Source organism: Oryctolagus cuniculus, chromosome 4 (assembly GCF_051225735.1).
Source record: "Oryctolagus cuniculus isolate XC-2025 breed Fujian yellow rabbit chromosome 4, ASM5122573v1, whole genome shotgun sequence".
NCBI lineage: Eukaryota > Metazoa > Chordata > Mammalia > Lagomorpha > Leporidae > Oryctolagus > Oryctolagus cuniculus.
In genome coordinates, this window is record NC_142870.1 from 105,639,472 (window position 1) to 105,652,974 (window position 13,503).

Here is a 13,503-nt window from a genome sequence, read left to right on the forward strand (position 1 = left end):
GAAATACATAGAAGTAAGCAAGTCAAGATATTTTCAGAAAATAAGCATGCCATTTTTTTTTTTTTTTTGACAGGCAGAGTGGACAGTTGAGAGAGAGTGAGAGACAAAGAGAAAGGTCTTCCTTTTGCCGTTGGTTTACCCTCCAATGGCCACTGCGGCCAGCGCGCTGCGGCCGGCACACTGCACTGATCCGAAGGCAGGAGCCAGGTGCTTCTCCTGGTCTCCCATGGGGTGCAGGGCCCAAGCACTTGGGCCATCCTCCACTGCACTCCCTGGCCACAGCAGAGAGCTGGCCTGGAAGAGGGGCAACCGGGACAGAATCCGGCGCCCCGACCGGGACTAGACCCCGGTGTGCCGGCGCCACAGGCGGAGGATTAGCCTATTGAGCCATGGCGCCGGCAAGCATGCCATTTTCTTCCAAATATAGTCTAACTAGTGGTCCTTGGCAATATAAAAACAGATAAGACAGATCTTAAAATCAAAGGATTTGCAGCCTGGCGGTGGGTACAGGGAAATAGATGATTAAAACAATGTATGATTTATGTTGTGGGAGAGATGAAACAGTCAAGCTTTTACCTAACCCAAGTGTCACAAATAGCAGAGACACCTATGCAGAATTTCATCTGCATTGAGTCCTGGCACGTTGACTGAACTGGCCACACAAAGAGGGAAGATGGAGGAGTCTCTGCAAAGACACAGAACAGAGAGTCCAAGAGCACAGGGCATTTGAGAAACATGAATGCTTCTTTATTGAGGGTGAGCATTTAGCATGACAGCTAAAATGCCGTGGGAGTGCCTGCATCCCTGTGAGAGTGTCTGGGTTCAGATCCTGGCTCTGTTCCTCATTCCAGAAAGTTTCTATATGGTCAGAGTCCAAACCACATGGGATAAGAGTAAGGATGCCTATCGCTGTGAATTGTGGCTGGGATAAATAGGATTTTGGAGACAAAGTAGGAGGCTGTTCAAACATCTAAGTTGGAGTGGTTAATACTATGATATGACAATGGGAATTTATAAAGAGAAGACTACAGATAAGATAGGTATGGGGCACATGGGAAGGAGTTGCCTCCAAAGCTAGTTTCACTGGGAGGGATTTTGCCACAAGAAGGCTCCATGAATGTATTGCTTCAGAGAACAGTGATGAAAACACACTCGGGAGTAAATCCGAAGGTATAATTAAAAAAAGAGGTGGTACATCCAAGGTGAAATGACTTGTAAGTTGGCAGATAAGAGTCATAGTGAGCTGAAGCGATGGAGGAACCCTGGAAACACTGGGTTTCCAATGAGATGTTCTTTTTACTTCAAAGCTAGTACAGACAAAATTAGGTGACTGTTTTTCTAATAAAGTCACCTTAGCCTGGTAGATGCAACTTAATAGATCTTTGTAACTAATGTACAGAAGAATGATTAGTTGATTTTGCCAAGATCTGCAAGGCTGAATTCTCAAAAAAAAAAAAAAAAACTCATGAACTCCACTTTATTGCTACTGTATATAGCAGAGAGAAGGATATGATATTGTTAAGTAGGTCAATACAGTTACTTTCATGTTAAATGGACATTAATCTATAGTTTTATATTTCTTGGTTTCTGGAAAAAGATCTCTCTGACTTAGAACAGGGAAAGTAAACACACTTTAACATGAATTTGAACTGTGGAAAACTCAAGAAGAAATGGACAGAATTGACTCCTCATGATGAATACTATCTTGATAACTTCCTTCCGAAGGTTTTTTTCTTTACAAATAGTAACACCCTCAGCCTCAGCTCTCATTACTAGGGCCTCAATCTTTTTTGGTGGTTTTAGAGTTCTTGAAACAAACGTACATGCTTATTATTCAAAGAAACTTTTGATTGCTAGGGGAAACATGTATATGGTTCGCCCTCTTTAACACATGTTTCTGTAAATGGTATGCAGCTCAGTTCTTTCTTCTTCCTATCCATCACCTAGCTCCTACTCCAACCACCCCAATTTTTCTTTTAATTGGAAACCATGCACACTTTGGTGAGCTCTTTCTGGTCTGCCTAAACATCACCTTTGCATAGAATGGCCACTTGAAGTAGATACACTATATGTGAATGTTTGTCAAGGATATTTAGACCACAAGTGAGGGATTTCTTTATATATAGCCTTGCCCTCACAGTATCTCATTACCTTTCATCACTTTTTTTTTTTTTTTGACAGGCAGAATTAGACAATGAGAGAGAGAGAGAGAGAGACAGAGAGAAAGGTCTTCCTTCTGTTGGCTCACCCCCAAAATGGCCTGCGCCGATCCAAAGCCAGGAGCCAGGTGCTTCCTTCTGGTCTCCCTTGCGGGTGCGGGGCCCAAGCACTTGGGCCATCCTCCAGTGCCTTCCCAGGCCACAGCAGAGCGCTGAACTGGAAGAGGAGGAACCCGGACTGAATCCGGCAGCCCAACCGGGACTAGAACCTGGACTGCCGGTGTAGCAGGCGGAGGATTAGCCTTATTGAGCCGTGGTGCCAGCCAACCTTACATCACTTTTAAAAACATTCATGAATGCATTCAGCTAAAAGCTTTCCTCGAAATCTGAACAAAAATATTTTGCTAATTTGTCTTCAACTCTAATGTGGAACCTTTTATTATTTCCTTTTAGCTTTTATTTGCTTTCTTCTTATAGCAGTTTGAAGATTCTATAAGACTTACAATAAAAAACGTTAAGAAATAAATCATGTAGCAGAACATGGACCCCCAAGAACCAAGCTCAAAATTGGTGATAAAAAATTAGAGATGCAGCGAATAGCTTTGTCAATGGATGAGCAAAATAGATAAGGGGATTGCCAGCATTGTGGCAGAGGGGTAAACCGCCACTTGGGATGCTGGCATTCCAGATTGGAAATCTAGTTCAAGCCCTGGCTGCTCTGATTCCAATCTAGCTCCCTGCTAATGTGCCTGGAAAAAAAAAAAAAAGCATAAGAATGTGCACTAGTATTTGGGCCCCTGCAACCCATGTGGGTCACCTAGATGGAATTCCAGGCCCTTGGTCTCTGCCTGGCCAACCTCTAGCCTTTGCAGCCATTTGGGGAGTGAATCAGCAGATGGAAGATCTCATTCTTGCTCTTTCTCTCTCATTCTGTCATTCAAATAAAAAAAATCTTTGAAATAAGAAAATAGCTAAATATTTGTTAGATATTTCTCATCAGTAGAAGAAAAAGAAATTAGAGGACTACTTGCTCTATTACTGCCCAGCATGGGGAGAAACCCAAGGTGTAAACACAGGCCAATAGATCTCTAGATCGCAAGACAACTTTTGTGGTCTTTGAGATACCTTCCTTGGTGGAAATCCCAGGAATCGCATGGAAACATCTTTGAGGCATTTGGTTTAAGTGTATGGGATCCAGCTGCAAGTGAACATCACTGACTCTACACATAGGTCAAAATACTCACCTGTAGTTCTTTTCTTACTGATTTTCTTCTGATTATAGCACTCAGCAAATTTGTTATTCCTAAGCTATCATGCCATTGAGTGACACTTATAAAATATGGTCTATAAATATGAATATATTTCATGAGCAAAAGTTCCATGTGTGCCCCAGGATCCTAAGTCAGAGGTCTCTCTCTTTAGAGGCTGGATAATTCTTAGACTTCTTTTAAGCACTTGGGATTGGATGTCACATACTAGAATGGCAAACAGCTTTTAGTGATAAGCATGTGTTTAAGAAGACAGACAGATATAGGAACAAACTTCATGTACTTATGCCAAAATCTTACTCTTATATGATCTATTAGATTTCAGTGGCTGAAAATCAAAAGTTCTTAGCTTTATAATAAAACACAATCCATTTAACTCAGGTCTTAATTGTATTAATATCTTGACTTATCTGTGGGAAAAAAAAAACTAAATCCCCTTCTTACCTGCTATGTCAATATTAATTTTAGGTGAATCAAAGATTTAAGAAAAGATTTAAATATAAACAATGAGACTGCCAATACAGAAGAAATATGAATAAATTTTTTAAAAGTCTTAGAATGGTGAAGTTCTTAGTAAACAGGAAACAAAACCCAGAAAACATATAGGAAATATTGATACATTTAAATAATAGAACACAATCATTCTGCATAGCACAAAATAACATAAAATCAGAAGAAAAGTTGAGCAAAATTATTTACAGCACACATGACAAAAAGTACTGATTTTATTTATCTATGGAGAGCTCTTATAATTCCATAAGAAGAGATTAATCAACAAATAGAAAAATATAAAAAGTAAATTAATACAGTTAATATAAAAAAGAAATACAATGGCTGATAAGCATACGAAAAGGTGCTTTACCTCAATTTAAAAATGCAAATTAATACAGTAATGACATTCCATTTCTATTAAAATGGAAAAGATAAAAAATTGATAGTCACATATTTTGGCTACAGGGTAGAAAACAGGTGCTCTAATACACTGTTGGTGGTAATGTAAATTTGTATAACATCATCGAAAAAGTCAGGAAATTGTTTAAAAAATGAAAACATCCTTTGATCCAAGCTTTCTGTTTGTAATGATTAGCTCTTCAATGTACTTCCATTCATGTGCATAAATATGTATTCAAGAATTACATTCCATTTGATATAGTACTTTTGTTTTTTCTCTGCATTAACAGTGATCATTTTGATCATTATTTAGTTTTATACATCTTTCTCATGTTATCAAAAAATTTAAAATCCATTCATATTTTTTCCCACATGATGAAACACATTAGCTACTCTCTCAGTTTCTATTTTGTTCTAGAGGTATCCTCACTAGAGTTCCCCAGTTCATACTCAGAGTTGTTCTCCAGTCTCTTGAGCAGTGCTCCTAGGTTTTCTTACACTTTCTCTGGTGAATCCAGGCCTTCTTGGACTGATAACGGTATTCTGTTTAGATATATGATGACTATAATTGTTCCTGAAAACTATGATGGCATTGACTCAGTGTCTTCTGCTTCCAGAGCTGATACTGAAAATCCCTTTTGTTCCTCTCTGGAACTTTAGGAAGTTTTCTTTTTTCCTGCTGTCCTGATGCTTGGTAATGCTATGTCTTAATGGCTGCTTTTTCCATTCATTGTACTGGGTAGTTGGTAGGCCCTTGCAATTAATAAGCTCATATCCTTTAAATCTGAAAACATATTTATGTTTTATTTACTTTGATTACAATCCCATTTATATTTTTGTGAAATATAACATAAGTACAGGAAAACTTCATGGAATACATGTTTAGTCAAATATATCATCATAATGGAAATGCTCTGGAAAAACACTCAGATTAACAAATAGACCTTTGCAAATGAGCCCCACAGTCCTTCAAATGCACCTTGTCAATCAAAGCTCCTTTCCTCTCCTACGAACAGCTACTCCTTGAAGGCTTGTTAGCTAAGTCACTTTTATCACACAAGAGCACTGCCTGAGACAGTTTTTTTTTTTTAAACTTTTTAAAAATTTATATGTTTTCTTACCACCCTTTTTCCTTGCAATTTATTTATTGAAGAAATTACCCATTTATTGGAGTACATTTCATTGGGGAAATTTTCACTAGTCTGAATTTTGCTGATTTCACCTTTGTGGGATATTTCAACCTCTTCTTTTGTTCCTTGTATGACACGTTTCTATATATTTCCTGACAGAGACTATACCAGATATAAGCATGTTGTAGGGTGGATATCAGAACTATACTTTGTACTTGTACTTTTATCTGATGTGATATCGGCTTGTTTCTACTTTTGTGATATTGCAAGCTGTCAGCGACTAATAGCTTGATTTGCTGGGGTCAGTTGGTGAAATGGGATACGTTGCTGCTTGAATACCCAGCAGTCCATATCAGAATGCTAGTTTGAGTCCTGGCTGTTTCAGCCTGGATCCAGCTTCCAGCTAACACACCTGGAAAGGCAGCAGAGGATGCAAAGTACTTGGGAATCTCCCATCTATATGGTGGACCTGGGTGGAGCTCCTGGCTCCTGGCTTCAGACTACCCCAGACCTGGCTGTTGCAGCCATTTGGAGAGTATACAGTGGGTGGAAGATCTCTCTCTGACTCTTCCTGTCTCTCTGCCATTAGTCCTTCAAATGAATAAATTTGAAAATCTTTGAAAAAATAGCTTGACTCACTGATTCACTAGGAATGACAAGGTAAAATTCTTACACGATTCCTTTTTTATTAGCTGGAAAACAATATATTCTCATCTATTCATTAGCTAGCTAGTTCTAAAGTTATAGAGAAATGGCAAGACAAAATTTATTTTTACACAATGAGGTGTATTCTGTTTATCCTCTATAAGACAGAGATGAGTTTTCTTTTTGATTAAGAATTTATCTCATAGAAATTATTCTTAATAAGTCTCAATCTGTGTGTGTGTGTCTGTGGTATATGTTTTAGAGTGGGAAATTTTAAAACCATAACCATTGCAACAGGCTTGGTCATTGTTTGCAGAACTTTCTCACCATCTTCATCCTGATACTTTCACTTTAATATACTAAACACAAGATTTTTACTTAATAGGTTCTATGTTGCATTAGAATATCCTGCTACATAAAGATTACTGGTTCTCAAAGATAGTGGCAATCATAGGATTAGCATATCAAAATATTCCTCAATTGCTGTATTCCGTATTACATAGAAAATGACCTCGGAGCAGAAACAGTACTATCACCACAACAAAACCAAGTATTGAATGTAATAATTTTTGCATGTGATTTCCCTATTCTCTTCATATTTCTTATAATTGCCTATGTTGTCAAAGCACATGCATTCATATTTATTTTATTGTTAAATATTATACAATAACACAGAGACAAAAAACATAAAATGAAAATGTTTGATCTGGTACATCATCATAGGGGAAACACTCTGGGAAAAATATCTGGATTAAAAAACATGGTCCATATAGAAGTTAGTGTATAACTATTATACTCTGTACCCTCTACCTCGTGGTATTTCCTGTAGTCATTGCTCTCTGAGAGAATGTGTATTCAGTGCCCATCATCAGCCCTTACATCAGTGTGACTGTTCTGTTCCTCTGAAGGTCATTTGCTCATAAATTTTTCAGGAAGCATTTATAATCACGATATTCCTTAAGATATTGAATATTGATAGCAGTTTGTCTGTGGCCTTCATATTAGTAGTAAACTTAGTTTGTGGTTGGATATACAAAAAAATCTCTGGGTTACATCCTTCAGTATCTTACATATGCTACTTTATTTCTTCTGGCATAAAGCACCGCTTTTACAGTCTGCTGATAATCTAATTATATTATGAAAGGGTTCCATTTTAAAGGGAGTTAGTCTTTTTACCTGAAATTAAAAGTCCAAAGGACTTTATTTTTGTCATTCAATAATCCTATTAGAGTATGTCTTTGAGTTTTTTTTTTTTTTTACTGTTTTCCGAGCTATACAGTATGCCTTTTCACAATGTACTGTCAGACTTTTTCTAATATAAGTGTATTAGGAAATATTTCTTCATTATGGATTTTGCTATACTTCTGTTCTCTTGTTTTGGTTTTCTTTTTTGAGGGTTCCATATATGTACGCTGCGTCATCTATGTCTATCTTATCACTGATGCTCAAATTCTTTCTCTTCCACCCTCTTCCTTCCTTCCTCTTCTCATTTTTGGACTTTTTCTCTCTTATGTCTTCTGTTTCTCTTCAGGAATTTTCTAGATCTCTTAAACCGTTCTTTAGTCTTCTTTTTATTTCAGTTTAATCTTCATTTAAAGTTTTTTTCTTTTATTTATAATTCTTTGTATTAAAGTATCTTTTCTAATTCTTATTTATGTTATTTCATAGATTGTATTACATTCTTAATGTTAGTTTATCTAATTTGTATTTCTAAATACTTGTTAGTACTTCTTTATCCTTTTATATCATTTTTGTTTTTATGAGTTTATACAAGTTTCAGTCTTTTTTTGATATATTGTGACAAAGGGAATGAAAAGACATGTTTTCAGTTCACAATATTTAATTAGCTCCACTTTTATCATAGGTTTGTATTTTCCTTATTCATTTACTAGAGTTTTCTATCTGACTCATTAATCTTATATTACTTTTATATGCTGTACATATTTACTTCCAATATGTGCTTGTCATAATTTAAAAACTGATGTATTGAGTTTTTAATTTCAACTTATATTTCCTTTAAAAAAATTTATTTGTTTTATTTGAAAGTCAGAGTTACACAGAGAGAGGAGGAGAGGCAGAAGGGGGGGAGGTCTTCCATCCATTGGTTCACTCCCCAAGTAACCTCAACAGCCCGATCCGAAGCCAGGAGCTTTTTCTGGGTCTTCCACGTGGGTGCAAGGGCCCAAGGACTTGGGCCATCTTCTACTGCTTTTCCAGGCCATAGCAGAGAGTTGGATCAGAAGTGGAGCAGCCAGGACTCAAAACTGGCGCCCTTATGGAATGCAGGCACTGCAGGCCGCGGCTTTACCCTCCATGCCGCAGTGCTGGTCCCATCTTTTCCAATTTTTTTAATTTATTTATTCATTTGAAAGTGTTACAAAGAAAGAGGGAGGGAGGGAGGGAGCGAGGAAGGGACTGAGATTGAGTCTTCCATCACTGGATCACTGGCTCACTACCCAGAGGGCCACAACTGCCAGGACTGGGCCAAGCTGAAGTCATGTGCCAGAAGCTTCTTCCATGTCTCCCATGTGAGTGAGAGGTACCTGTGCTCTTGGGCTACTCTCTCGTGCTTTTCCCAGGCCATTAGCGGGGAGCTGGTCAGAAAGTGGAGCAGCTGGGACTGGTGTTCAAATGAGATGCTGGCATTGCACACAGCAACTTTATCAGCTCCCCCTGTTTATTTTTAATGCTATTTTGTGCCTTGTTAAATAATTTTTTCCTCACATCAAGGGCATGATAATAGTTTTCTATGTGTTTTAAAAGACTTAAAACTTGCTTTTCTTATTTATATTTTTAACTTACCTGGCTTAATTTTTATATGGAGTATGACATAGGGTAATCACCCCACTACCAATATGAATAGCCATTTTTAGGTAGCATTTATCCTTTCCTCATGGTTTATAACACCTTTTTAGCGTTCACCAAATTCCCTCTTCTTAATATGTCCTTTTATGAGGTCAATACTGTTGGCCATTTTATTCTTAGTGAATTGATCACTGATTCCATATTTTTTAAATTATAGTGGTTTCTTAGTGATTAATGAAATATGGGAGATGGAGTAGTCCCTCATTATTTTGATTCAAAAGTATCTTGACTATTCTTGACCTTTACACATTTATGGTTTGTAAGTAAACAAATCCTGTTGGAATTTTTATTAGAATGACATTGAATTTAAAGTAATAGGAAATGTATATGGGGAAGACTAAGGGATTGGGATCTGAAATGAGAGAGGTATTTGCCTTGCACTGTAGACTATTTTATTTTGTGCGTGCTGTTACTTTCTCCAGCCAGGAGCCTGGAAATCCTTCTGGTTTTACAAGTGGTGGCAGGGGCTCAAGTGCTTGGGCTATCTTCTGTTGCTTTCTCAGACATATTAGCAGGGAATTGAGTTGAAAGTGAAGCACCCAGGACTCGAACCAGCATCTATATGGGATGTGGGTGTCACAGGTGAGAGGTTGGCTTTGCCTGCTGTGCCACACTGTTGGTCCTAAGAGCCTTCTTATAGTTCCTTAATGTCTCTTTAAAAAATCAATTAGTAGAGGGAGATGTTTAGTACAGTACATAAAATATCAGTTAATATGTCATATCTAGTATCAGAGTACTTAGGCTTGATACCTGGCTCTGGCCCCTGACTATGCCTACCTCCTAATGTAGATCCTGGGAGATAGGAGCTTCAAGAAATTGGGTTCCTGCCAGCCAGTGTGCAATGTGGATTGATTCTCCTGCTTCCATTTTTGATCCAATCCAGCCCCAGCCATTACATATATTTGTGGAATTAACCAGCAGACAGGATCTCTTTCTCCTCAAATAAGATTTTAAAAAAATTAATGGTGAATAAAAACATCAACAAGGTTAATAGATATTTTGAGCATTATGTGTAGTGGTTTGTTGAGGGTTGTGATACAGAACCTGAAAGACAGTAAGTGCTCAGTAAATGTTAATCATTGCTTTTCTCTGTATTATATACACAATCTGTACTACTATTGCTCTATAATCTTCAGCCTAATTCTGCATGGCATTTTTTTGCTAAAGACTTGGGCAAAGACAGAAGAGACATTTCTCATTACTGTGAAGTAGATAGAATGGTCTGCCTATGCTGGAACAATGTGCTGATGAGGTAGAATGAGGAAGAATTTTATAGTATTTAATATCCTGAACATAAGGGAAAACTCAAATGATGAATGGCAGAATAAAGGCAGAATTTTCTTAATAGCACACATGTGGAATTTTTAAAGAGTTTTAAGAGGAAGTACGTCTCAATTTTAATTACTAGTATGCTGTGACCACAAAACATGTAACACTATCGTATGTTATATTAAAATAAATAGTTTTCACAATGAGAAAGCTGTTTGTAGTACTAAATTAGGTTGATATGAACTGTACATGCTTATTATGGTCAATTTAGACATTATGCTTCCTAAGAAATTCAGGCTTGGGAGTATATTAGAAGAACAGTAATCGAAATGGTGAAAGCATTCAGCTATTTTGTTTTTAAATGGAGATTTTTGCTTTGAGGAGAAAATGACACATGGAAGTTAGGGTAGCTATCTTTGGAAAAGTGAAAGCAACTTGGTTGATAGAGATTTTAGGAACATCAAAACAAAAAATAGAATCAAAATAAGGAAGAAATTCTAAGCAATTAAAGAACATAGCCAGCTGTTATTAGCATTCCATACCCATGGTGATGTTCAATGTTAGGGTTCACAGCCACATTTGGGATTGTGGCAGAAGAATAAGAAAGCAGTTAAGGTGCTTGGATCAGATGAACTTGGAACTGGAAACTTCATTTCCCTGATTTATGTTGTTACAATTATGACTTCAGATATGGACACATTCTTATTGGGTTAGATTGCCCTTCTTATCTTGATTGATGGATTTGCTTAATAGAAGTCAACTAATATTGCTGTGAACTCAACAAATACTGTTTTATGTTTGTATTTTGAGACAAATAAAATAGTCAAGATAATTTTGTAATGGTTTGCTATCGCATATGGTGTGCAAAATGATCTGAATGAGTCAAAGTGTGAATCTATTCCAAGTTTGGAAATACTTGTATGTTAGTGGCTAAGTCATAGTTGGCCCTTGTGTCTACCACACACCATGTTAGCAGACATGTGGTGGGCATCATTTGTTGAAGGAATGCATGACTAATTCCGCTCATTGCTTGATTGTTGTTCAATCACTTTTAACCTGCTGGGGAACAGAGAAACCAATTCTCAAGTTTCGGTTAGTTAGATCATCTTCTAACAATTTCCTTAGAAATTCCATGCCCTTGGAGAAGAATGCATAATAGTAAAGAGAGGAGTAATTGAAGGAGAAGTTGCAGTAAATGGAGAGAAGTTCCACTGTAGTACAGAGGAAGAGAGTTCTGAGCATGAAATTGAGTACATTTAAAACAGAAAAAAATGTTTACACCAGATATATAAGGCAATGCTCCCAAATGGGGGCAGTAGGAAGCACATCAAATTATACTCCTTGAAAATATGGTCATTTGCAGAATATATTTGAGTCTTTTTTTAAATGCAGAAATGCCCTTCTGTAAGCTGTAAGAAAATGCAATTTTGTAGTGAAAAATGTAAGCATATCAAATAAAACTAAGTCCTATAAAATATCAAAACCCTTCTATTCAAAGTGCAACACCCAGAACATGTCTTTCAATTGCTTTCTTTATTTGGTACTGATGGACATATGTAGCCACATTTTGCAATATTGAAACACTGATCCTTCGGCCATGTATGGGGAAATTCTATGAAGTCCTATTTGTTTGCTGTGGTCTTATCTTGGGCTCTATGGAGCAGAGATGGCCATACTTCATGTAGTATTCTCTAGCAATACCACTGTTGATTAGATAATAGGATAGAAGTAGATCACTATAGGTTTTATTTTTGTTTTTAGTTTCCCAACTTGGCCAAGACTTGGATCAAGGGTTAAATTTATTATATTTTCTTACATGTTATTAATCACTTTTCAAAATCAATAGATTTATGAATCAAATGGATTTATTTAAGTCTATTTAAAATATCACACATCTCCATTAAACCTGATTTAGAGTAAAAGATAACTTAATACAGAACTTTTTCTTCCTTTCTTTCTCTCTCATTTCCTTCCTTATTCCATTCTCTTCTTTATTTCTTCTTTTCTATCTCTTTTGTGACGGGCTGTTCCAAGCTCCCAAACTCCACAAATCTTTCCCTGCATTCACCAAGAGATGAACAGACCATAAAATATCATTGTTTCCATCAAGTCAGAATTGTCAGCACATGTGTGGGCAATAAAAAGAAGCTTCAAGAGAACATTCATCTTAGAAATGCTTTCATGTGTGCCAAGCAGAGAAGAAATTATTTCTGAGTTTAAGAATAGTCGACACAATTCGGAAAACATAGTAATATTTATTCATGATAATAAATGCATTTTAATGAAAGCCATGGATGTCCAAACACAAACTGAATCATGACTATCCAATGGCATTTTTAAATAAAATCTAGGACATATGTCCCATTAATTTGCTAAGTGAGGAGTATGAAGAAAGGATGAATCAAAAATACTAAAATTCTTTTTAAAATACCACATACTATAGACATTAACCTTGGAAATGCCATAAGAAAGTGTTCCTTTTGCTTTAACTTCATCTGCTGAGTTTTTGTTACTGTGCCTTCACACATTTCTATAAACAGTAATTGTTATCATTCATTTCAACACAATATTCCTAGCACTTTGACTTCACTTTTCATAGAAGACTAAATTCAGTCACATTAGCACATAGGTAGGGAATTATACAAAGTCAATACAAGGGTCTGAAAGAGCTACCATTAATATCCTATAAATCAGACAGTAAATATGGTCTATGTACCATAGAGTAGTTACAATGGCCAACTAGAACAAATGATATAGTTATGTTATTTATGTTTGCCTCTAACAACTTCATACTTCTTTTAAGTAATACTTACCTATTTGGAAATATTTTATAGTATGTTAGAGATTTCACTTTCCATTCTTAAGTACTATCAAACAAGATGCCTAAATAACTCTCACTTTCCAAAAGTCCACAACATTCTTTCCCAAGAGTTATTTGGACCTATTTGTTACCATACTAAAATAAAATTAAATATAAGAATTTCTAAATAAATTTTTCTATTGGCAATTTATAACAGAGTCATCCTATGCATTTTTTAAATTAAAAGATCAAAATCTGAAAATTAAAAAATTTTAACAATAACAATGACAAGTTTTATAAATGAAATCTCAGTAGGAAAAGGCACTTAAGCCCTGCACATAGTCAGTCTGTATTCTCCACAACCCTTTTCAAATGAAATTGCTTACTGGCCTGCATGCAAATATAGAAAAGTGCCAGAATAAAACCAAACCCAAGTGCTTATGAAAAAGAATCAAGTTGATCACCAAATGTTGCAT